General features: G+C 42.7%; 1 protein-coding gene and 1 long non-coding RNA gene across 6 annotated transcripts in view; one reads left to right on the top strand and one right to left on the bottom strand.

The window, feature by feature from the left end:
- Positions 1-27,078, top strand: part of mib1 (mindbomb E3 ubiquitin protein ligase 1) — a 63,291-nt gene that overhangs the window by 24,343 nt on the left and 11,870 nt on the right. The window lies entirely within an intron of this gene.
- Positions 298-9,643, bottom strand: LOC116046251. The gene is made up of 2 exons (XR_004104077.2): positions 6,884-9,643; positions 298-6,238 (listed from the first exon to the last, which is right to left on the bottom strand). It is a non-coding gene; the product is annotated as an uncharacterized LOC116046251 (long non-coding RNA).

Raw genomic sequence — 27,078 nt, 5'->3', positions numbered from 1 at the left:
TTTAAAATAAAAAGAAGACAAAATCAGAAAAGGCATCAACCAGACAGAAATTATATGTATAATTAAAACATAAATACAAAGTATGAACAGCAACAGAAGTGCAGTAATGCACAAAGTATACATTGTTAAAGTAAGTCTATGATAATGTGTTTTTCTTTTTAAAGATACAGAACTAGTTTTCCGGACCGATCCTCTCGGACAGGTCGTTCCAGAGCTGATGATCCCTGACATTTTATAATTAAATGTAATTATATAGATAAGGGTCTATTTGATGAATCCACATGTTAAACCTTTTTTGTGTTATACTCAATAAATGACAAAATGTATAAAAATCACACAACACACGAAATTGGCCATATGGTCAGCTGTCCTAGCCTGTAGTCCGTAAGGGAAAAATACATTACAAGGTTACTCTTATGGCACAGCTTTTAAACTTTAATGAATAATAGTAAACATATTTAGCAAAGGTCACAGACTGGCAGAGTGTAAACAAAATTGCTTGCAGTGTATATATTAAAATGCAATGGGTACGTAATGTGTATAGGTAAACCAGGATTCAGAATGTAAAGGAGCAGAAAGCTGGTCTGCTGTCAGACTCATTGATTTAGCTGCGAAAAGTGCTGGAGTACAGTATTTTCTGTATCAGGGCTCCTGTTGTGTGTGCGTTGCTTGCTTCAGTCCACGCTCTGTCCCCTTGCCTTCAAAGAAACGAAGATATATGTCGCCTTCTCCAGTCTGCCCATTTACTTTTATTTCACGCTCGAGCTGTTGCAATATCGGGGAGACAGTCCACAAGGCCTAAAGCCCTCGAAAATCTCTCCCTAGGTTGAAATGAAAGTACCTTGTCTGGTGTGTTTTTTCACTTGTTTCGATCGAGTGCTTAGAGGTATTCCTACAATAGAATCATATTTCAAAAAGTGCCTTTGACGACTGTCATGAAGAAGTGCTTGGAGTTGGAAGTTGATCAGAAGCCCCTTGGATGAAGGATATGATATGAAGCCCCCTCTAGTTAATGATTGATGTTATTATTGCTTCCTGATAGTAGGTCCGTTCTCCCTTCTCGTGTTTAGATTGAGCACCGGCACAGAATGTCCTGGCCTACATTGCTTTTGAACAAGGCTAATCTAAAATGTTTCTCCTCAAAACTATTATGATACAACTTCCTTTTTGTGTACTGTGACGCTTTTTCTTTGTAATTGAGATAAGTTATCAACATCAAACGCTAGCTTTTGGGCTCAAGCAGAGAGTGTGTCAGAGTCCCTGGTGTGTGTGTGTGTGCGTGTGCGTGTGTGTGTGTGTGTAATGTGTGTTATGTGCCTGGGTGTTTTAAGAGCGCGGGTCGGTTTTCCAGCGGTGGAAAGAAGATTGAGGAAGACAAGACACATAGGAAGAACCCTGTGGGTGACAGATGAATCTTTTAACTTGGAGTCCCAAATACAGAGACAAATCAAGTCTACCAACAGGGGTGCAGCAGAATCTGGGGAGTTTTACTATATTTCGCCTTGTTCATTACTCACACGCACACCACTACAGAGTGTAAAGGCATTTCCTCATAAATTAGACCTAGTTGTTTTTTACAATTGCTACTAAATTGAAAGTGCTGTTATAACCAGTAGTAACGTGTTGAGGAAAGGATTTTCTCGGACATCCACATTGTGTTTTCTCCCTGTGTGTGTTTACCGCAGGCCAAGCCTGCAAGGGGAGCCTGGCTCATCTTTCCCTCGGGCTGCTAGAAGCCAGTAGCTGCTACAATATTGTAAACAATAGGATTAATAGCCCATGACTCATAAACTGGCTCTAAACAAGCGATCTGTACCCTTTTACGTGTCACCTCCTTGTGATATTTGCCCTCCTCCCTCTCTCATATAGTGCTCAGCTTTCTTTTAATATGGCAACATACAGGCAAACCCCATATGGTAAATGCGGGCTCTGCAATCAGTCAAACCGTGTTCCAAAATGCAGTATTCCCAATATAATGACCGTACTAATAGGCAACAGCATAATGTTGGTATTGTAACAGAGATCACAATTTGATAGAAAAAAGTGTTGTGGGCCCATAGAGCCCAATCTGCTTGCCGCTTTATTCACGTTCTTCATGGTTGCCAGTGATTGAATTAGGAATTTTTCCACCCTCTCTTGCTCATTTCAGACTAGGCTAATCAAGTCAGACTACTGTAATTGAGTAAGCTAGTGCCTCTTACATTACCCAAAGAAATTTCATGGTTATTGGTCCAATGGAAAACACTTCAAATTCAAAAGAAATGGAGAATACAGTGCTATTTACAATGGATTTAATACATTATTTGTATATACTATACCAGCATCCTCAAATCAGTTTGAGTAATTAGACAAATTAGATAAATTGCAGCTTTTAGATCAATTTCGGAACAAATAATTCAAGATTGTTTTTGTGGTTATGTTGTATATTTTCTGAGTTTGAGAAAAGGTCGGTTTGACATAGCGTTAAGCACTAAATTAGGAAGGCAAAAGAAATAGAGAGGCAAGAAAAGGAGGGTGGTCAGGAGACAGTGTGAAGGTAGTTTGGGTTGATCTGCCTGTTCTGCAGTAACAGTGAGTGAATGTGTGAGGCTGTAACTGCTTGCGAGCGGTCTGCTCCTGTGATTTGTGCGCTCAGCTCCTGTCCTCTAGAGCATCTGGCTATCATCTAACCCAGCTTGTCCAACCTCACTGCAGGAGGTTTCAGGGGAAGGAGGCCAAAATGTTTGAATGTGCGTATTGTACAGTCTCTAAACAACAATTTATTTTTTATTTCTTGCACTCTTATTGTCTTAGTTCTACTTTAGATCTCTTTACAATGCCATTGTACCCCTGCTGAGCTGCATTGGCTATCTGCTTTTGCCTATTCCCACCCACGGTGTAATTGAGTGTTAGCATCCAGTGACAGTCAGTTTAGGAGGTGTCTTAGCAAGACAGCCGTACAGACATGCGAGTGCTGTGTCGAAATAGCTCACACTGCACATCCACCCCCTGCTATTTTTGAAACAGCCATTGATAGTGTGGTCAGAATATCAATCCCGTTGGTGGCAGAGAAGTAACACTCAGTCATGAAAGTGGACCATACCAAAGTTTTGAAGCTGGGATTGATTTCTTTATTAGTCAAAAATAAGACAGGTTTAGCATGGAACTTGACAGTTACACTCCAGATGTTGTTGGTAGAGAAAAGCCATAAGCCAGTCATCATCAAGAAGTGGCCCACTGCCATTACAGTGATTGTTGAAGGCATCACAGCAAAAGGAGCTCCTGTAGTCATCAAAGCATAGCTACAGCTGGTTGAAGGGGACCAAATCCATTCAAGAGGTGATTTGGTTCCATTTTACCAGCTTTAGCAAAGCATTGTGGAATCATTGTTTCCGAGATGGACTGGGAACTGCTATGAAGTGAGTTTTATCTGAAAAGAGCCAGGGAAACACTGAGCAGAGAAAGGCCATGTTGCATTTAAACATCTTATTAAAACATGGATGTGGGTTTGCACACCATGCTCACCCACTAGTTGAAATGGACAATGCTCCTTCGCTCTCCTGCTTTTTCTTGCCTTTTCACCTTCACCCATTCTGTGTGACACACATTACATTTAGCACACTACACCCCATATACCACCACACCAATAACACATAGGTACAGTTGATCAACCTTACCTATCTTTCTCCTTTGCTGCCTCCCAGTCTATTTATCCTCCTCACTATCTTTTTAAGTTTTATGCTTGGCCCCTCCCAGAGAGTGAGAAAAATTGTTCCCTGAGAAAAGGATAATAATAATCTGTGGCAGTGCACTTGAGTCAAATGTCCTGGAGTCATGAAGCAATTACAGGCTCTGACAGATGGGCTCTGCTGCAAGCACGCTGCTGCTGCGGTCACCGAGACAGCCAACAGACAAATGCAGAGGCATAACCACGTACACAAGCTCTTTCACTCATGCCTCTACAGCAGCACTCTGGGGTGTCAAGTCATAACATTAATTTAAACCATCATTTAAGTCCTAGAGACTGATTTGTAGTGTAGAGGGTACTGTTTGAACAGTGACTGAGGGCAGATTATTTCATGTCTATTTCAGGGCTCTCCAGTAGTACAGTATTGTGCTGTGCTGTGCTAATACAAAAATGATCACAGTAGCACCCACATAAACAACTTTGATTATGTTTTTGTGTATGTGTGCCTAAAGCTTATGTTAGTTGCAGTCATAAGCTCAGTAAACCATTTCTACCATTATAGCAACATCAAACATTTCCCATATTATACCATGTATAGTATTATTGTATTTTTGCCCACCATTTTAATCTCACTGCTGAAGTATTTGTAGCTCAATCTTTGAATTAAGATACAGTTAAGTTACATTTATTTCAGCTATTTTCACTTTTCATTATCATTATTCGTAATAAATGTTCCTTTGACACTATTTTGTAAGGGAAGCTTGTCATTTTCTGCCAAGGCACGGATGAGGTTCTCAGAGTGGCCAACGACAGCTGAGTGATGTACGGCACTGCTTGTAGACAGGATGGAGGTCAATAAAGGGCCAGCTTGATATGGCACACCAAAGGCAGGTCTATTTGTAACATACACATGCACATTCATGCTTGCTCACTTACAAACACACTCAGTCACTCAGAGTCAGGTGGCCAGGCTGCTCACCTCGTCTAAGGGCCATAACAGGGCAAAAGCAGGGGGGACGACAGGCACTGAGCATTTGATAATGTCAGCATCTGCTGTGTTTGTCACTCAGACAGCAGGTCATTGCTTTTGAGGGCCTGGGAGAAACATGCAGTGCAAGCCATGCTCTCCTACACGCCTCGATGTCTTGACAGAACAGAGAGCCAGGCAGAATATTATGCAGATGGGTCTAAATGGTTGAAAACTGAAGCCCAAAAATGCAGCTTCATTCTGATGCTCTCCTCAAATTAAATAACATTTTTTTTGTGGTGACCCTTGCTTTTAAGAAAATGTGAGTAGGGCTTTATAGTTTTATTTTTCATACATCAAATCCAACTTCATTAGGGGAAAAAATAAGGAACGTCAGAAAGGGATTTATAGGCTACAAATTATTTTTGTTCATGAGTTAAGTATCTTTTAACCATTGTCGGTAAACCAAAGGTACAAGGAATGCAGATTTTTAGTGTGGATGTCAGGTGTGTTACCTCAATTTAGATATTCCTTTCAATTAAAAGGGGGAATAGAGTAAGTCAGCCCTACACTTGGCATATTAATCAGTTCAGAATGAAGTGTCTTGTATTTCATACAGAGATGTCGTACTACATTGGCATACATACAATTTTTCATTGCTTCACTGCGGGATAAATTTTGTAGGCACACATACATCCTAGCCTGCTACATCTAACAACATTGTAATTAAGGAAAATAAATCTAATTTTATGAGGAAGCAATTTATATGCAGGTACTGTGTGTTTTAGTTTCACAGTTTCATCCAAGGTTTACTGTTAGCAGTTTACATTTATACATTTATATTTATTGTTGAGCCTTTAATTATCTAATTTGTTGATCAGACCTCAAATATATAATTTAATAACAATGATAAAAGTTAAAATGCAGTGGAAAATATTACCTTTTAGTACAGCAGTATATATCTACATTAAAGGGGTTTAAAGAGAGGTAAACCTGTGCTAAAACATGGTACAGGGACTATGTTTGATCCAAGCACGGGCCAGAGAGGGGGTCAGAATAGGTGAAAGTGCTAGATATGAATAGCTCACAATGCAAACTACTCCCCACCTCCCCCCTCGCTTCATTTCTCTCCGTGCCCCTGTCCATATTCTGTTGCCTTTATTTGTTTGAAGCAGTCAACAATTGGAATCAGCTGACAGGCAGGAGTTGACTCTGATCCTGCATTGTCACTTTTTGATGGTCTAATCTGACTGCCATGCAGCCTAGCAAAGCATTTGGCAAGCATAGCAAACGTGAACAATGAGAGCAGGAATCGGGGACGGGAGGGGAGCACGGGGCAGCCGGGTTGATGTAGGGTGGGGGTGCGAATAAGGGCATCGGCATAAAGGGAGGGCAGTCATAGTTAAACACACAAGCTTGTTAACACGGAAGCCATATGATACAGCAGAATGATAGAGCCAGCCTCAGTCCCTCTTCATTCTGCCTCCTCAGCAACTATTTCCTGCTCTTTCAGTTGCATGTTAAAAAAAAAAGAGCCAGAAACAATGGCAGAGTTTTGGTCCAGTTCACCTTGCTTGCTTTTCCCCTTTAGCCATATTGGAGCACTAGAAAAGATTATGGTAAGTTGGTTCTAAGTTGCAGCTGGCTAAATTTCAACGGCTGTAATGCAGTAAAATCGCCCAATAATGAAAGGCGGCCCTGTTCATATGGCGATGTCACAAGGCGACTATTTGCCCATAGTTGGTGTAGGTGGCTAAACTCACAATGCTGACAGAGCAGGCTCAAAACATGATTGTTATCATTTTATGCTAACTTACATAATTGTCCAATGAATTGTTGGCATATCTTGGATGAGAGGTTTTTATTGGCCAAGTCAGCCAGTTTTAGAAAGCAGTAAGTTCCCTACAGCGAATATTGCTGCAGTGAGACTGCCCAGAGACAGTATAGCTAATGTATGAGCCTCACCACTCACATTCATACTCTCTCTTTTCCCCTCTCTTTCTCCCCCCTCTCTCCTTCTCTATACTTTGCCTGCTATTTTCTCTCACACCACGATAACACTCATATTAACAATCTGCAAAGCACAAACATATCCTCAGACACTGCTGTCCAACATCATTTTCCCAGAACGAGGACTAGCACCCCACCAAGAATACATACTTCTTTACATTCCATAGCTATCATATGTTCATATGGGTACATAAAGAAGTATGTACACCAAGGAGGTCTTAGATATGAAATTTTCTCACCTTTCGCCAAGGTCAGGAAGTTATGAGCAGAACAGTTTTCCTCATCATTCCCTCTCCCAAGTATGGTAGTCTGCACTGTAAGGTGACTTTGAGAGTACATTCAGTTCAACACTCAAGGCTTTCCTTTGGTTGCCATGTAAGGCTGAACAGCTCGTCCCCCCGCCCCTGAACATAACAGAAGGTTTGCAGTCCATACCATAGTCGACTGTCCCAGTGACCCCCGCTGTCCTCCAGACAAAGTTCTGGGAGAAACCAGGGGGAGGAATACAGCTCCCCTTTTTACAGCATTTAGAAGGTGGGCTTTTTCTCTTTTCATGAAAAATGTTGAGGTAGATTAAGGGGTTTGGACAAAAACGGCAGCAAAGGAGGGAAGAGTTTTCTCCTTGATAGAAAGTCCATGGTGTAAGGTGCCTCTGTGTGCACCTTGTCTTGTATGATGATCATCTGCTTTGGACCGTGTGTCTTGCGAGCAGGGGTGCACCTATAAGCTGATTGGCCCCGCTGACACACTAAACACTTTCACTTCTCTCCTCCCACTTCTCTTTCAGTCTGCCTCCCTCACCACCATCTCGTTCTCCTATTTCACCCCCAGTTTCTATATCCTCTCTCCTTTCCTACCTCTACTTTTACCAATATGTAGCTCTTGCCTGTCCCTCGTCTCTCTTGTGTCAGCACCGTCCCCAGTGGCTAGCTGGAGCGCTTGCTGATGTTTGAAAACGAGGGTGATCCAAGTGGAACAGGAAGCTATTGTGAGCAGGATTTGGGCTTTAGGCGCAGAGGCAGGCCATAGGTCACATGAAGGCGCTAATGCCCACTCAGCACTTGTGGATTGGTCCTGGCTATACCCCCACTGACCTCCCCCCTCTCTCACGTTCTGTACCTTGTTCTTTCTCTCTTCCCACACATAGACAGATCACTGTTTTTATGGTCATCTTTTCTCACTTCCTTTTTCCTCTGATCAAACCTCATCTGTCTGTGTCTACAGAGAAACCTGCTGTTCTGTTGCAGAATGGGTGGAACAGATCAATAACCATTTGCATGGTGGCGAGAATTGTTCAGCAAGTCTCTAATGAAACTTTGCCCCCAACCAACACATTCCACAAGTCAACACTGCCTCCAGCCACGCTTAGCTAGCCAGCAGGCTGGGTGCTGAGGCAATGGGTGTAAAACGAAAAATGGATTAGGGAAGACTAGCTTAGGGTTGAGTTTGGAGACTTGATTGCAGAGAACAGAATAAATGGGAAAATTGGTGCAATGTTTTTGCAGTGGAACGGTTTGGAATAGCAATGAGGGGAGGTTGAACTGGAGGTGACAGTTCGTGGATGAGCCTGGTCCTAAAGGTGTGACGTCCTGTTTAGGAAATGTCACAGCCACCCGAGAGGGTGAGCAAACAGGAGAGAGAGGGGGTGAAATTCTTTCCTACACACAGCGGGATGAAGGTTGGGGAACGTGAACCAGCGAATTAGCCCAGTGGTTGTTATGTCTGTTCTGGTTTGGGCGATAGCACTGCAGTACTCTGTGCCCTGCATGCCCTGCCTAGCTATAGTAATCCGTTACAGAGAGAGAAGAAATTGGGTTACTACCCTAAGTGCTGTGGGTTCGGCCGGTGACACACATCTACTCAGCCAACCAATGCTGCCCAATATCCCCTCCCGCCCATCCTCACCTTCCTTACCCTCACATCTGTGTTAGTACACTTCTCACAGCTGTGTGCCGTCAATCCAATGTTTCCCCCGTTCAGCACTCCCGACCTGCCTGCTGTCCATTATTTTGATGCTTCATCATCCCTCTGGACGCCACATTCCATCCTTCCTCCCCAATCAGCCAACCTTGGGCTTCAAAATGTGACATGTCCTCAAACTTACCTCCCATCAATTAAGAATGGCAGTGACCTCCCCCGCCCCTCCAAACCACCAAAAAGAACCAAAAAGAAAAAAATAACATTAACAAGTCCCAGTAATTATAGGTATCCTTAGAGATGGTACAAAAACATCTTGGAAGGTGTCTGACGCAGAGGGAGAATTGTGCGTAAGGGAATGTCTCTCCACACCAGTGCTGGTCTCAGTTAACGAGTCCGTCATTAGATAGCGGCAGGGCTGCAACCATGAAGCCTAATGAGCCAAAGAGCTCTGCTGCTGCAGCATGTCCGGCCAGTGCCAGGAACACAAGAGAGCAAGAGAGCGTGCAAGACGAGGGAGGGAGGGAGGGAGGGAGGAAGATAAGAAAGATAGACTGAAGAGCAATAAAACGGGGCTAAAATCCATGTGGACCATAGCAACTCCCCAGCCTCCCTTTTCCCTGCTTCACCTTCTCCTGCATCCTCCTCCTCTCCGTACTTTTTTCTATTTCTTTTCTTCTTTTCCCTCTTTTAAGACAAGAGGAACAAGAGAAGAGGAAAAAAAGCCCAAAGGTGGTCTCTGGTTAAGTTCTGTCCCAGTGCCGCTGCTGCTGCAGAACAGTGCATTCCACTCCCCCTTTCGACTACGCGACTCACAGGCAAACCATGTGGTTAATAACTGATCGCATCCAAAGAAGAGAGGGGGGGAAGAGACAGGACAGGAGACGTCAAGGCCCGTCAGGGGGTAAACTCCGTCCGAAAGCGAAAGAAGAGCATATATTACCTTTCAGATTAGTTTCCTATCTGAGCTGCTCCTCCTCTCTTCCCCTCCTCTCCTCCTCTTCCCGTAGTGAAGAGAGCCATAATGACCTAGAGAGTGCTCCAGCTGCTGCAGCCATCGTGTGTGCCGGGTGCACGCCTGACTCGCTGAATCAGCTTCTATGATTGGGGGGAGGAGGGGTGGTGGCAGGCGGGTTGAGTGCCAGAGTCAGGGAGGGGAGGGGAGGAGAGGGAAAGGAGAGAAAGCAGGGGCACACATACAAACACATTCCCATACAAACACAAGTCATACCTTTTAGAAGAGGAAGACATAGAACTGACATGAAGAGCTGCCATTTGGAAAAAAGAAAGAGAGGGAGGCAGAGAGAGAAGAGGGGAAGAAGGAGGGGTGAAAAAAAAATCTGCAGCACTCTCCTCTCATCATGTGCATTCTGAGGGAGAGAGCTGGGAGGATGCCCTGGTCTGTGGAGGAGGCAGAAAGTGTACCAACCGTCCTCGCACCCTGCCTTTTTCTTATTCCATCGACACGCACACAGCCCCAGAGCTTTTTTCTGCTCCTTAAATGCGCTTTCATTATTCAGTGGAACTTTATACAGCAGCTTAGAAGAGGGAGTTTACTGAATGTTTAAGAGCAGAATTGTGATATAGGTATTAAAAAAAAAGAGGTGCCTCTGCGGTAGAAGGCAGCTGTACTTTTAATAGTCTCTTGCCATGCAAATATGATTACCATTGTCAGGGAATAGAGACGGAGGATATTGCAATATCTTTTTGGTATTTTTGGAGTTTACATTATTAGCGCTTGTGAATCTTAATACGCAGCTTATGCATTCTTGATAGTGCATCTCCAGGGTCACCTTTTTACTAGAAAAATATCAAGTAGTGGTGCTGCTGCAGTTCGGCGGCAGAGAGCACAGGACGAACAGGGCAGCAGATTAGGACCACGAGGTCAACCAGCCAACAGCTTCCTACCTCACAGTGCAAAGGGCTAAGCTCAACGGTTAGCACGTTGTGGGAAGCCAAGCATTTGAAGCATGCCTCGGCCCCTGTTGCCGGGCTGCTCCTGTGTCTTGTCTCACCAACTCCCTGACCATATTTAGTCAAGCAGTGCAAAAAATAGTTTGCACTCCACTCTGCTCCTCTCCTTGCCTCACCCCCTCTCTCTTTCACGCCCCCCCCCCAAGCAACTGTTGGCTACAGGCTCCGGGAAGCCTCCCCTACAGCAACCCTGCCTATCGATTCCACCGGCCTCGAAGGAGAGACGAGCGTTAGGCCAGCTAGCCCTTGCTACCATTTGCTGCGCTATTTTTAGTAGCTCCAAATAAAGTGGTCTCTCGTGCTTCTACTTGTATATTCTTGATTCTTTCCCCCCTCCCCTGCTTTACATCCTTCACCACCAACTCCACCGCCTCCTCTGATACCACCCCCTCACTATCTGTCTCTTTTTTACCCCCCCACCACCACCCAGTCTCCATCATTTTTCTTTTTAAATAGAGCTGGAGCACGCTGCTTATGGTAGACCTTCCGTCTGCTCACCTCTATACTTAGAATAACTGCATATCCGAGAAATGGAGGAGAGGGAAAGGGTGAATGTGTAGTGCAGTGCAGAGAAGCGTGTGTTTTGTATCTTCTCTAAGCCTTGGTATGACAGTCTGTAACTGTTTGTACTACAGTAAACCAGTGTGTCTTTCTGTGTGTGTCAAAGTTGTTTGCACATAGATAGAAATAAGGGTGCGACATAACAGCATAGAGGGTGTGAGACAGCAGGAAATATTATTGTGTTTTCCCATTTATTTTATTTTTACGGCTTTTGGAAATGCAGGGAGGCAAGTGGAAACTCGCCTCTGAGGCAATGAAAAGTTTGGGCTCCTTTTTGAGCTCTCATTAATTTTCAAGTGTCTTTTTCAAGCCTTCCCGAGGCGCAGCCACTGAAGAATCTGTTTAATTAGTTGGTCTCATCACGGGGCACATCTATACTGTACGGAAACAATGTCCTCTGTGCCCTCCTATCTTTTTCTCTGTCTCGTCTTCTCTCCTCTTATACCTCAATGACAGCACACAAGTCCTCTTACTTACCCCACCTGCATTTTTGCAGAACACCCCAGGAAGTGTAAGCCAATGCTTTTTCACACCGATATGCTCTTTGAGGTAAACACTGTGGCATTTCAGTTGTAGTGAATGAGATTGTGAAAACTCACAAACAGCCTCAATACAGCATGAACGTTTGTCAAAGTGTATTTTCATGAGCCAGAAAAATGTCACGCATTTCTCTGTTCCTTGATTTGATAAGCCTTTTAACAAGCTCCCAGTCATTCTGCCCTCACTCGCATTTATATCTCAGGCCTTTTTCATGGTGGAGATAATTCTGATAGATTTAAGTATGCAATTTAATTAATGTAGTGTCACTGCAATTTATAGCTTTTCGATTACATTATCTTTACGGCTATTACAAGAATTGACCATTTGTGAAGCAAAATGGATTCCAAGCTAATGTGTCTGCTCTAAACCTGACCTCACATGGCCAATCAAAATGCAGAATTGCAGCAATATAAATGGCAACTGTGAATGTCCACCTGTTTCCCTGCAGTCTCTACCTTTACACACCACTTAAAGCAGCTACGACAAACTTTCAGTTTGTGTTGATTCTAGTGGCCCCTTTGGACAAGCTGTAATGTTTTTACCACAACTGCTGTCGTAAAGATCTTTTCTAGCTGTCACGAGCCCAGAGGCGGCGTCAGACGATTTTGCCGGGGCTACAGCCCCGAATGTTTTATGAATAGCCCCGGATTTCTCTCTCTCTTTTTTTTTTTTTTTTTTTTTTTACAAAAATAAATATAATAGGGAAAAAAGCCCTAGAATGGCACATGCATATTAAGAAGAAAAGTATTTTCCAACGCATCTATCACCTAGCAACCGTCTCTACGTGAGGAAAGCTCTGTGAAAGGTTTAATTTTCGGAGGAATCCTAGCCAAATCAGTCTAATACATTGATGCCATTAACACAAAGTTTATGAGCGCAATACTAATGATTTAGTTTGAAGTTCCTGTGAAGTGACGTCTACGGTTCAGACTCAAACACACGGAGCTCTGAAGCATACCCGTGCGTCGCGTAGTGTCCACTCTCGCTGTAAAAAGCTGTGCAGCTTCAGGTTTATGGATGCGCTCTGCGGTCGACATGCTGCGGCAGATGTAACGCGTTTCTGCAGTAGTTTTGGTTTTCCACCTCTGACGTAGAGCAGCGTTCAGCCACTTCCCTAAACTTTGTCTCATTCAGAGACCAGAGACCCAAACGGGGCTCTGAGTCTGTCAGACGATCTGAGATCTGCCGTATCAACAGAGCAATCACGTAATGCACAGCAGACTATGGTGCAGGTAGATTATTTTCTGAAATATAGTGACTTTATTCTTGTAATAGCCTATTATAACTTTTATTTTTCTCAAAATATCACGACTCCTCCAAATCTCAGAGAACACAGATGGAATAGTTATATTTTGAATGTGCACAAAGTTTTGGACATGAGCGGAAATCTTGCTCAAACATCTGAAATATTATAGTCCAGGGTTTATTAATAAATTAAAATGAATAATGTATCATTTAAGGAGGTTACTTCCCCAACAAAAGACGCAAGAGAGGAGGGAGGAGTAAATTATGCCTAGGCTACGTGTGCTGACTCAGATTTTAGAAAAGTCAATCCAACGGAGAATAAATAGTTGAAAGCAATACAGAATGCCTGAGAGCCCTACTGCAATATTTTCCATTATGTTTTTATATTTGGATTGTCATCTATGTTTCCCTTTACATAAAGATATTTCCAGCATATTGATTCAGAAAAAGGTAGAAATAGGTGCATAAAAATTCACCGGAATGCAGGAAATGAAGTGTTTAATGCTCAAAATTTTCTGGAGCAGGACACCCAGAACAGGGTCCAGTGGGTCTCCACCCTGCCTGTTCCAGCCACCCAACCAATCCACCAGTCTCATCTGCCCCTAAAACTCAGCAGCAAGGTTTACATCTTCCCACCATAATGAATAGCGCAGGGCTGAATGTTTAGCTGAGCAGTTAATCGATCAATAAGAAAAGGGTAGACTAATGGATGTGCTTTCTTTCACTGGATAAAGGGGAGGGACGTGTTGTTCTCCCTATGAGTACTGCTCAAAACATATTTCCATTCAAATTTAAAATAATAATACAACAGATTGTTTTGAGATCAACAATTTGCATGTTTTATTGATGCTTTAAATTGTTCATAAAAAAAAGCATGCAACATAACTGAGCTTAGGCAGTGTTCACACATAGAGCCAAGGCTTTAATTCCTGCCATAGGTGCTTCTACTAAATATTGACTTGCATGGGTGAATACATCAAATTATTTAGGTTTTTGTATTTAATTAAGATACATTTGTAGACATTTGTTTTCACTTTGACATTAGATAGTCTTATTTTAAATCAATTTCAGAAAGCCTGATTGCTTCTATTATGATTCAAGTATAAATTCAGTGTACATGTATTTTTGTTTCTCTCAAATGGCTGTCAGTCCTAATGAGAGCTCATCCCTTTGAGTTCACGCAGATGAGAGGCAGGTCTACTCTCAAATTGAAACGTTTTGGACAGGAAATTCTGGTTAGCTTCAGATGGTGATGAAGCCTTGGTCGGTCTTTCAGCTTGTCTTAATTCCTCCATGCTGTGTGCCTGCCCACCAGTCAACATCATAGAGGGATTAGAGCCATTTCTAATGAGTCCAGTTTGAGCTTTTTGAGTAAATCTCCATGCGCCTCTCCAATCAGTCTGGCTCTTCCTTGTGCTTACTTTATCTCTCTCGTCAGTTCCTCTCCCTATCCCTCTCCCACACCCCCCTCTTCTGTCCCCCGTTTTGCCCCTCCCTCCTCATTCCTTTACACAGTGCATCATTTGAAGAGGTGAGGCTGTTGAGCGCTTGGAGGAATAAAAGTGATTTATGAATGGGCCAACCTACCTGGGTGCTGGAGGGGGAAGCCAGTGGCAGTCAGGCTCTCTGATCCAGCAGCCCATTGTTCCCTCCAGCCTCACTGCAGGGGAAGCTCCTCTGCCTTTCCTGCCTCTGATCTTTTACCATGCCTTACTGGCGCCGCATGTAACTGTTAAGTGACTCGCAAACTGCACAAATACAAATACAATGCACTGCAGTGGTGCATATGTGTGCAAGACCATTTTCTCAACGGCACACACAGAATATTGCTTTCCATCTATGTTTATTTGGCAGTTGGCCACTAAAGTAGATGGGTGCATACTTGCTTGCGTGCACATGTTATATTTTTATGCGTATCCTAAATTAGTCTTGTATGATTAAAGTGTGTACGATTTTAGAAGTTAATACAGGTGAGGACAGCCAGATGCACCAGCCAACAGCCCTATCTATGAAATAAAGAGAGATGACAGGAAAGGTGTTGTAGCTGCTGAGGACAATGTATGAGTTCCTCCTTGTCACCATATGCTCATGCACACACACACACACACACACACACACACACACACACGGCTGTAATTCATTAAAAGATAACTGATCGTAGAGATATGTCGAAGTAACCTTTGGAATCCAGATGAAGTGCACTTGTGAGTTCTTGTAGCCCACAATGGGAGGTAATATCCTTATGTTGGACAATTATTATAACGTACTCTATGTAGCCTAGAGAGACTGATCACACATGTGTCCTTATTATTATCTGTTATTATCTTCAGTTGTTCAATTAGACTCTGCATTATGTTGCTGTAGCTTATCCTAGTTAAATTACTCACTGAAGAATGTAGCCATTAACGATGTAGTGCAGTGACTGGTCAATTCAGAGAGCCTGGGTACCAGTTTGCCGCAGCATGCGCTGTGACTTAATTGAAGAGTCGCCCAATCCTAAATGCCCTCCCAGTGTCCACCTCTGTATGAGCTGGGACCAGTCCAACAGATCAACCAGAGGACAAGCTGATACAAGTCCCAATCCCCCTGTGACCAATCAGAACGCCTACACTTCCTCCTAGGGCTGGGCCAACAGTTCTATTGGCTCTGAGCCAATAGATAAGCTCAGCCATGCAGTAATGCTCTGTCCTGTGGCATGCTGAAACATTGAGTCCTGGCTGCTATGTTGCTATAGCACATGTTGGAAGAGGGAGTGGTGGGGGTAGCAGAGGGAGGGATGGATGGATGAATGGATAGAGGGGAAAGAGAGGAAACAAGGGACGGATGGAGGGAGGTATAGGGAGGGGTACATCTCTTATTGAAGGGACTCAAGGACATAAAGAGCTTTTGGGAAAGTGACTATTGTGTGCAAAGAGAAAAGCTTGCATTGTAAAGGCACTATAACCACTGATGGTATGTTTTTTGCCCGCTTGCGAAACCTAGAAAGAGTAGGATTTATTTGTGTCACTTTAAGTGCCTCAGCAATACAGCTAATAAATATGACAGAGCAAGGTGATATACTTCCACAGCACAGCTGTTAGGCATCTTTAATACCCCCCCCCCATTTGAAAACAAATGTAGTTCATCTATTTACTTGATGAATTGGAATAAGTAATATAATTTCTTTTTGCATTTGATGGTACTTAAACATCAGTGATGGCACTTTGGTTTGTGTCTTCTATGAAACACTGAGAAGTGTGCTGCATATTTTTTAGCTGAGTGAACACATGTAAAACATCAGTATATGCCTATATTAAATATGGTTTCACACAACACAAAGCTCAAGAAAACACATCACTGAATATATTATTAACTAGCTGATCACCTAGTAGGATTGAATATATACAGGCCTCCTCTCTGCCTAATTTAAAAAAATCTTCTTAAAACCCACCTCTTTTCTTTGGCTTTTAACACCAGGTAGAGTATTGATCTTATGTGTATACTTGCATATATTTTTATTGTGTGCGGGCAGTGCATTTTAGTTTTTTATTATTTCTGTTTTATCTTTTTGTGCAGCACTTTGGAAACCTTGTGTTTGTTAAAATCGTGCTATATAAATAAAGTGGATTGGATTGGATATATTTTTATTATGTTCCAGTTTTGTACCTCATAGAGTTTGGCTTTATATCAATATAATACTCATAAAATATATATATATATATATATATTATAGATTTGATTTTTTTTTTAATATATATATCAAGCTAATGTAGGCTCAGAAATGGACCAGGCTTGTGTAGTAAATTGTTGAAATAATTTAAGGAATGCCTGGCCATACACTAGATCCTCTGAAACCATTTAGCATTGTTAGTGTGAAAATGCAGTGACCCGTTTTAATGATATCAGAAGTTTAGAAAGCCAAAATCGCAGATCTGAGTCTTATGTAGGTGATAAAACAATGTCAAAACGGGATCGCGATAAAATTCTGGTCAATAATGATAAGCTTTGGACATATACCCGATAACACAACTGCCAGAGTCTGGCTTATTGGCTAGCCGGGCACGGCCACTTCCTATTTTGAGCGTTTGTTTGTTGCCGGTGTTGTGTCGAAGTGTGTTTCCCCGTCAAATACTATTTCTCTTGTTGAATAGTGTTTCCCTCCTGTTAAAATGCTTAGTGACCCCATCCATAGTTATAATTAGGGATTAGGGTTGGTTCAGGTTTAGGTATGAGGAAGAAGGTAAAGTTGGAAAAGAGAGAAGAAATTAGTGAAAGTGGAGCCGATGGGAACGATAGCGATGGTGTACATGAATGTGAACTTGCGTTATCCTATCAAGTTAAAGACATTCAACAAGGGTTACACAACGTAAGTTGTGTGTAAGTTGTGTTCATAAAAGTGACAAGGAGCAGATTATGCCGATCTGCAAAATATGTCGGCGGTTGGTGCCAACCAGGACGGGAAACGCAACAAATCTTTTCCGTCACCTGAACAGGTACCATCCCAGCGACCACACAGAGAGTATGAACTCATGCTCGTGAATCCACACACACAGCCTGCAAGTTAAAAGTAGTAGCGTTTGTTCGTCTGCGCTAGCATTAGCTGTGCTGTAGCTGCTGAACCAAAACAACAATCAATTGGGTTTGCTTTTGCAGCCATTGCCCCTTAAACATTCAAAAAGGAGCAAAAATATAGCGAGCTATATTTCTTATTGTAAAGCGAAAGAGACTTGTTTGCACATGCACTTGTTTACAACGTTTGGTTTTGTGCTACCTCTACAAACATTTGAGATGCTTTCTTTGCAGGAGTTTACATTTAATATATTGCTTTTAAGTAGTTTTAGGTTGTTGCTTCTAAGAAATGTAGCCAAAACTGACTACTTACATGCGCCCCATGTACAGAGGCTCAGTCTTTGTCGCGGGTTTGGTTCCGACCTGCGGCCCTTTGCTGCATGTCATTCCCCCTCTCTCTCCCACTTTCATGTCTTAATCAATCCTATAAATAAAGGCAATACAAGCCACAAAAAAAAAAAAAAAAATCTTAAACAAGAAAAGAAGACATATATATATAATTTTTGTCAGCGGATGGGGTATTAGTAACCCTAATATACTCTGAGGAAGACATTCAGGTCGATGCTCACAGCTAAACCAAGCTTAATAATGCAGACCATGTTAACTTGGTAACCCCGTACGGACACTGAAGTCAGTGGCTCCCATGTAAATGCAGTATGACAGGTCAGAGAGGATAAGGATTTGTGTTTGTTTGTGTCGTTTGGTGTGCTTGTGCATCTGTGTGTGGATCCTTGTGTCCAAACATGCAAAGAATACTGAAGAAAATTCGACAGTGGCCCAGCATCTTTGTAAAAAGGAAAGAAAACCATTACGTTATTCAGATTAGGCGGACACCTTGCAAAATTGTTGCCGAAAATCTTAATTGCACTCTGTAGAATCATGAATCTGTGTGGAATACACGGAGGTTTCTATGGAGCCTTATCTGTGTAATGTATAGTGCATTCATACAAGCTCCATTCCCCCGCCATTAAGTTGGCTGTTAGACATTTTCTGTGCTGCTCTGGGGCATATGGCCTGTTGTCTCAGTGCTTAGGAGAGGCAGTAGCTGATACAAGGCCCTTTGATCCCTATTATTTCCCTCTGCAAACAAAAGATTTTAATTACCAAACCACTCTTTCAGCCACAGCTTCTTCCTCTGCATGTGTGCCTAGAAGTGTAACTGCTGAAAAAGCCATTCATCAGTCATTCATCAGCTGCAGTATGGCAGCTTGTTTGTGTCACTTTGGATCTGTTCTGCCAATTACTGTAGAAGAGAATTTGATGGTGCGTTATCCTCATTTTTCTGTTGTGTTTAAGGGGTGGTACTGTTACTGCTGGCTTGCTTTGTGCAAAGGGACCCTCACAGGTTACAACATACAGTTTTAGGAGTGTAATGTTTGTGGGGGCAGAAAGGTGGGAGGCAGGCCAGGGAGTGAGGGGTGATTTAAAGTGGTAGATTTGCAGTGAGGCTGTAGATCATGGGAGCCTCTCAGACTGTCTGCCCGTATGGTGACAGTGTGGCATGCTGCTGAGTGGCTGTCGATCGAAGGACCTTCAGCACGGCTGAATTCTCCACCGCTCTGCAAAACCCAGAGTCAATCCCTCTGTTCTATTTACTGCTTTGTACCTCAGTGTGGAAGCACTTGCAGTTAATTTCACCAGGCAGGAGTAAGTCTGATTTTATTTCATAGAAGCTGAAAGGAACTTTATAATCACAAAATGGCCAGTATCTCAGCCACAATTAAATTAATTCGGTCAGAAATGAAACATTGGCTTCACAGATAAGTCATTTAAATGCTGTTGGGTAGGTGAGCTTCTACCTAAAAACCTGAAAATGATTCAAATGACAATGGCATGGTGGCTTAAAATACTGTTGGTTAATACTGTAAGTTAGAAAACATGTACATATTAAAAGTTCAAATTCAGGGTTTTCTGTAGCTCAACCTGAGGCAAAGAGGGTACCTAACAAGGTGTACTGTAGTTTGGCTCAAGGAAGTTATGTCCCCTTGTGTAAAAAGCTACCACTGACAAAAAGTCTCGAAAAAATGCCCAAAGACAAATTTGCTGCAGCTTGTAGCTTTGGTTACAATCCAACCAACATAAGCAAAGCTGTTCACTGTGTCGACCAATAGTATCTCTGCACTTTGGACTGTAGAAAAACACAGATGGAGCATGTATTACGTTACCCCTAGGTTTCAGAAGGGATGTTTTGAAGCCTTGGTTTGGGTTCTCATCACCGTCTTAACAGTTACAGAGTTTATAAAATCTGAATATTAGCAAAGCCACAATTTGCCTTTAGTGCAGCATATTAATGAGTTCAGTTTCTCACACAAACCATCCATCAAATTACATATACATACAGTAAGTTAAACAGCAGCTACTGTATGTCAAAGTGCGTAGGTGTCGATATTGACAAGTAGGTTTTGTTTTCATTAGATTAATTTCTGTTATTACTGTCAGAGAAAAAAAAAGGGAGTAAGTGAAGGGGTTAGAGATGGTTTTCTTTGCTTTGTTAGCAGCTTGTTTGAGGCACATTGACATTCTTTCCTGTCATTACGACAGGAAAGAAAGGCCAGTGAGTGTGGATGCTTTGGTGACAGCGTACTCAAGTCTGTTTGTATCTTTGGCTGATAAGTGATTTGAGCTACAACATTCATTTTCTATGCCTTGGTTTATATACTTTGTCCTTCATCAAGTCAGCCATTCAAAATGCTATTACCAAATCCTGTCTGGTGGTTTTGTCACCTTTTCAAATGTGTTATTTGCACATTGTCCAATTGTATTCAGTCCTTTGTCAGTCCTAGGTCAACTACTTGTGAGTCATTTTCATACAGCAGTTTCCTTTTAATTCAACTTTTATTAATATTTGTTTAACTGTCCCCAGATTTGCACTAGCAAAAGACTAAAGATGAGTGTGATCCAGGACTACGCAAGCCTGTGCAAAATGTGATGTTCAATAATTACATGTTGTTTGTTTCATAAGTAATGATGATATTGAGCGATGATTCGATATAATGGCATGATTTAGGTGTCTCTTTATTCTAATATAATCTGTCCTCGCTTTATCTTTTATGTCGGTCTTTGCTTTTTGGGTAAAAGGATGTATATTATGACTATTATGGCTGGTGCATAAATGAAAATGAGGCTTTTTCAAGGTGCTGAGGAGAATAAAGTGCAAAGAAATAGTAGCACAGGGATATAATTGGGTCATCTTGAACCAATGGGACATTTACACACCATTGGGCTTCTCTGACTATCTTGCTCCCTCCTCCTTCATAAATTGCTATGAATCAGGACACCCCATAATACCAGGTGATTTAAAGCTAATTGAAGCTGAGCCTTTATAGGCCCCCGCCTACTTCCCAAATGGACAGACAACTGTACCTGAGATGTTTGAAAATGCACCTGGCGTCTCCTAAACAACCTTCAAGGCACAGGCAATAGCTATAGTGATAACCAAAACATCATAAAAATGCACCCCTTTCCCATCTTTCCCCTTCCGGGTTTATGCAAATAGTCCTTAATAAAAGCATGCTCACTCAGGGGCCTCAGGTACAGGCAGGCAGGGGAAGGTCACTTTGTAGGGGGAATTATTCTCTTCACGGCATGGTAATGAAAGCCTTTTTATATTGAGCAGAGCCAGCTAGGTTCTTGTCCTCAGCCCTCTGCTGCACTGCCGGCCTGAGCGCTATCTGTGTTTATTTACTCTGCCCACAGCAGGATGGCCAGTATCTGTGGGATGGCCCTGACAAAGTGAACTGGTAACTAATTGCTTGTTGGGGTGGAGTGATGGCCAGGGGCGGGGGCGCTGGCAACATGGAGGGAAGTCAAACACCATTCGTCTGCATATACCACCCACACTGCAATGACGCAAAGCCGGTAGAAAATTGGCATAGGATCCCTTTAAGTTTGCCCCTTTTTTGTTGAATTTATACCGGTTTCATTTTCACACGCATTTTCAAAAAACAAGCAATATGTAAGCCAAAATTCTCATTTAAAGCAACATATTTTAAGATCACTGAAATCCTGAACAGTTTTATGGCTCTAACCCTCCCAGCTGCCACTGACTAAAGCACTCTGGGCCTCATGTACTAACGCTTTTGCGCCCACTTCAGGCGTATTTGTTTCGCAACATGCGTGTAAAAGCATGCCGTAGTATGTACCAAGGGGGTAAGCCTCTCCCCGGAGCGCGTAGCTCCTATGGCGCCATTTTGATGCTACCGAGCCATCACCTCCCGTTAGCATCCCATTGATTGCCATTCATTTTGGCGCCACTTTGACAGCGAATAACTTTACATCTGAAGCATTTAAAGACTCTATTTGTCCGTTGTTTATTTCTAAAGAAACACAACAACGTATAAAAGGCTCCATTACCTTGTACCTCACGTTATGGCTCCGTAGCAGACGTTTTTGTAAAAATAGGCTAATGATTGTGTCATAACCACGCGACTTACTGTCTCATGGTAGAGGAATTACCGTATAGTACAGGAGAAGCTCGCAGGCAGTTTCGACTTACAGTCGTTTAAACAGCTTAAACAGCTGTTTAAGTTTAATTACTAATGTTAACTAGCATTTTAGGTAGCAATAATTAGCCTGTGCCTATGTTATCTCCTTACATATACCTACGCTCTTCATCTCTGCAAGATTGGGAATGATTGAGATTTCTCTTGGCACAGCTACCAGAAGACTTTCAGACAGGTTGCTCACGTCACATCTACGTTGTCTGTCTCAGTTGGAGGCTGCGCAGTAACGCTCAGCCATCACCGGAAAAGTGCTTCTAATATCCTTCGCTGGTGTCCAGAGCATCGGGATCTGTTGGTCCAATTTATATATGTCTATGGTATGTACAAACATGCCCCACTGAGGTAAAAGCGCAAAAGCGGGAACTGAAAATGGCAGATTGCGCTTTTCCGTGTCATGCATATGCATTCACGGGAGGGTTAATGGGAGAGTGGGAATTTTCCATAAAGAGATGGGAGGGGAAGCGTAAAGTGCGCCTAATTATGTAATCCGCGGTATGTACAAAACTCTTAAAAGCAGGTGTAAACCAGCCACAAGCAGGTTTCCTCGCATATGCCTCCTGGTGAAATGGCAGCAGTAATCCGAGCAAGACGAAGACATAGGCCAAGGAGACGAGCTGAAAAGATTTTTGCCACAAGGACCACACTTTTTCAGTTGAGTGAACACAAAATCATTAAGCGTTACAGATTAAGCAGCCATGCAATATTACAGTTAGGCTACTGGAAGAAATCAAAGATGACATTGAATCTCCGACTCAGCATTCACATTCCATTCCAGCAGTTGTTAAACTCCTCGGTCCAAATATTGGCATCAGAATCATTTCAAACAGTCATAGCATCAGCAGTGGGAATATCGCAGTCTGCACTCAGCCGTATCATAGCACAAGTACTTAACGCTTTGCTACAGCGCAATTTACGGTATAGTGGTCGGAGAAAGACTCTGATTACCCGATGAACTGCAGGTTTGGTAAATACGACGTAAGCTGAAGTATCAGTATCAGTAGCGTGCGGGTTGGCCATGGCGCTGATAACGCTACGTTTGCAAATGTACGTATATGAGGGCCTCTGTGCCTTCCAAACCTCTCACACATGATGAAGAGTGCCCTTCCTGCCCAGAGTGGAAAGGGGAAAGGGGGGTTCCATTTGGAGTTGGTGTGTTGCATTTGTGAATGATTTGTTGGGAAGAGGGTTCACTATTTCAAAGGACCTGAAAGTATTGATCCTGTCCCCGATGAGCTGACACCTCATGTATCGTCTGAAGTCATCTCATCTCGAAAGGCTGTTCCAATAAGGACTGCCGGTATTGGGGAAGGAATATATAGACAAAGCTCATGGAACATTCTGACCTTCTTATTTTCTTGAAGATAGTATGGATGAGGCAACTAAAACCATTTTTGACAAAATAATTTCAACTAAAGGCACACTCACCAGCTATTTTTCCAAAGGCTCATAAAATAGTTTTCATCATCAAATAGTTTGCTCAGCTATTGACCTGGAGATGGATCTTCTGACATGCCAGCCAAGTAGCTGTTACACTTTAACCCACTGCACTTTTAGGACGTCTTCCGTAAATAAAAAAATCTACAAAGTGGTATGGATAAAATATAGTTTCATCTGCTGATGAAGACCATGTGATATAGTTTAAAGCTCTTATAAAAGTTAGAAAGTGGACCTTGAGTTGGGATTGTATTCCAAAGTCAAGAATTGACTGATTGTTTAAACAATTTAAAGTTTAAACAAAGAGTATTTGTAGTATAAATCCAATCTGTATGTTTCACCATACAAGGACTCTCACAGAGTCAGCAAGACTGATCATTTTCATCATCGGGTTTATAAAGCATTTTATTTTCCCAAGGCAGGTGGCACCTTTTGGCGACTAATTTACGATGCAGAAACTTTTTTCTTGAGCTTGAAGCCTTAGTTAATGGATGACAGTATGCCAAACACGTCGCCTACATCAGAGTAACCATATGTTTGTGTGAAGCCATTAATCTCAGGCTGGATGTTGACTGTTCCCGTTTTGCCTTGTCCTACCCAAGTTATTGTCCCCCGACTCTCACTTCCTGTTGTAATAACGGCTACTGACCACCACACAGATGGCTGTCAGCCAGGTGAGGGCAGCAGAAGGGACCTGTCGACCCCTACACACACACACACACACACCGAAACATACACACACATGCACGCACACGCACACACACACACACACACACACACACACACACACACACACACACACTTCCACTGTCTTACATACAATGACAAACGCCAACACACACAGAGCTGAGGGCTTCACAGAGCGTCCTGGTCAATGACAAATTGCAGCCCGAGACAACAGGCCCCTGTGTAGCTCTCCTGAGGGACTCTTGAGATCTCTCACAGGGTGACCCAGTTCCATCATGTCTCCCCTTCTACCTCTTTCCTCTACAATTCCTTTTCTTCAGCTGCATGTCCTTCTGCATTCACACAGACCATGGCACTGGATTTAAAGTTCAGTTGTAATAAGGGGATCCTCTCTTCACTCTAAATATCTTCTTCTTCTCTTAGCAGATAACCTGAGTTGTCTAAATGTTAACTTCCAGTCCAAGTCAGTGTCTTCTGCTCAGTAAAAGGTCTGCAGCCTGAGCTACCTCAAGGGCCAACACGTAGTTTCTCTCATACTCCCCTCGGTCAATGCGAAAATCACTTACCCAAGAGATATATTAAAAAAAAAAAACTAGGATTTATTTCTTGGTTCTTAATTCACTATCTTTTTCTGCCTTTACAGCAAATAGCTTAACTGCAATGCAGCAGTGCCAGTATGGGGCATTAATATTAATGTCCGCCCATTTTGCCCAGTGTGGCAGAGAGCCTGTCAATCTTGACTTCTATTGGAGGGGCTCCCTACACCAGTAAACACCTGCCCAGCACTCAAGTGCCTGCTTCTGACACTAGAAGGTGCCAGTCTGCCCCTGTGGTGTTGCAGGCATGCATTTATTGGCCAGTAGTTTTACATACAGGAGGTATTTCCAGCCAATCCAGATCACACAAATGTTATACATTGCACCAATAGGAGGAAGAAAAGGGGAACAAAAAGAACAAAGGCTTTATGTGGGACAATTGCCCTTGATTCTGATGGAAACTGTTGTCGTTTAAAAAAAATAAACTGCATTCCTGTATTGTCTATCAGTTTTATTGGAAAGAAAGCTAAAAGAGTGCTGTGTTCAACCCTTGGGAATAAGTTTTATGTTATAGCTTCAGGCAAGAATCTGATGTGGCAAGGTCTTTTCTTGAATAATGTGCTTGTTTAAGTCTCAACTCCTATCCAGTGGGAGCATAGCGGATGAAATTACTCTAAAGTCCCCCCTGAGATGGTTAATCTACAGTATGCAAGCAAAAAATCCTTTGTAACAAAGGCGGCACATTATGAATGTGAGATTAGGCAGAATGGGTGCGGTTGCTATAACATTTAAGCAGTGCTCCTCTGCATTAAGTGGTTGAAGATGGCTGCAAGCAATGCAGGTGTGTGTGCGTAAGCCTCTGTGCAATGAGAGGTAGAGCGAGAGAGCGAGGGAGCCTAGGATCAGTGTGCTGCACTGTTCATCACTGCAGCAGTACACCAGCCCCGGATCTCTGTCCGTACAGAGGTCTTGGGTGCCTGCCCCCCTGCCTCTCTGCCCCTCTTTCTCTGCTTTTCTCAAGAGAGTGTGCTGATGATGCTCTCTTTCATTACTCCAGAAGGAGGGAGACAAGCTGTAGGTTTAGCAAAAACCCGCAGGGAACCAGCCATCCTGATTACCTTAAGTCTGAAAGCCTGCCAGCCTGTTGGTTTGCATTTCTTTCTTTTTTTTGTCTTAATAGTTCAGTTTATAATAGTAATACTAGTTTAGTTTCCATTGATTGTGCAGGCTGTGGCCTTCTTGCTCTGTGCTGGACCACATTTTCTTTCTGTACTGTTTCAGACCCAATTTACCTTACTGTTGTGTATGTAAACACTCCAGTGCTCACAGGGGGCTGTTCAGCCATATTAAAGTCAGAGTGAAATCTGCTACGTCCTTTTGTCGCAGTTCAAAGATATGCCCTGCAAGATTATTCAGGGTTAATCAAGGTCAGAAGTGTTCCCTCCAGCATTGCTGCTTTATTGCTTATTGAAGGTACATTGTGTACCTAACAACAGACAAGATACAACAACAGTTCAGGGTTATGGCTTTTAAGTGTCTTGTTTTATATTCCATAGCATTTGGGCATTTGCCCAGGGGCTAAAGCAAGACACGTAGGGAAGGTAGGGGCTGTAAATGGATAATGGTTTAGTTCAAACACTAAACTAAAGCTAGTAGGAAGAAGGGTATAAACTCAAAATCTATGTATTGACATTTCCAACAGTATTACAGCTTAACTCGAATCTCGTGGAGTTTTTTTCTAATTCTTTCCTGCTGTCTTTTTTAGTGATCGTTGGATTTGATAAGAAATGGCAACATGTGTGGCTTCCTTTTACTAGTAAAATAGTCTATTTTTTCTATGACACTGTAGGAAGTACCAGTCAGCCTCCCTCTATCCCCACGGCGACACTGTGACTTGTTCTCAGCCTTCCTCTTGTACAGTTGTCTTTGCAGCCACTTCTCTCTGTGGCACACATCCTCTAAATGACCTTCAATGGCACACAACAACTGGCTGTTTTTTTTCCCCACCACACCAGGCTACTTCTGTTAAACAGCACTGTTTAAACAATGGATTTTTTCACTTCCCACCCTGTCTGTTTCTTCTCCAGGAGACCTGAATGAATGCAGCTAAATCTTGTGTAATTACCATTTTGCCTCCCAATGATAGGCGCTTTTGCGCATCATCAAGGGAGAAGTGGCTTCCCTTTTTTAACTGAAGCGATGGTAGGGGGAATGGTACTCTAAAATAACACACAGCTCTTGTACTGCTCAAAGCTTAATGTAAATAAGACTCTGCTTGGGAAAGCAACTCCCTCTCTAAGTTGATTTAGTATTCGTGTCCCCATGTGTGAAAATGGGATATGCTCTGCTCTAAAAAACAAAAACGAAAGTGTGTTGGAATGGAATTGGAATATGCTGTGTATCAGCAGTACAGACACTGTGATGTGTTTGCTTACAGCAGCTTGTGTCTGGCCCCCAGCTATCATACAGTGCATGAGACATTCAGTCACA

The sequence above is a fragment of the Sander lucioperca genome, chromosome 9 (assembly GCF_008315115.2).
Source record: "Sander lucioperca isolate FBNREF2018 chromosome 9, SLUC_FBN_1.2, whole genome shotgun sequence".
NCBI classification, from domain to species: Eukaryota; Metazoa; Chordata; class Actinopteri; order Perciformes; family Percidae; genus Sander; species Sander lucioperca.
This window is presented reverse-complemented; position numbering and strand designations above follow the sequence as displayed.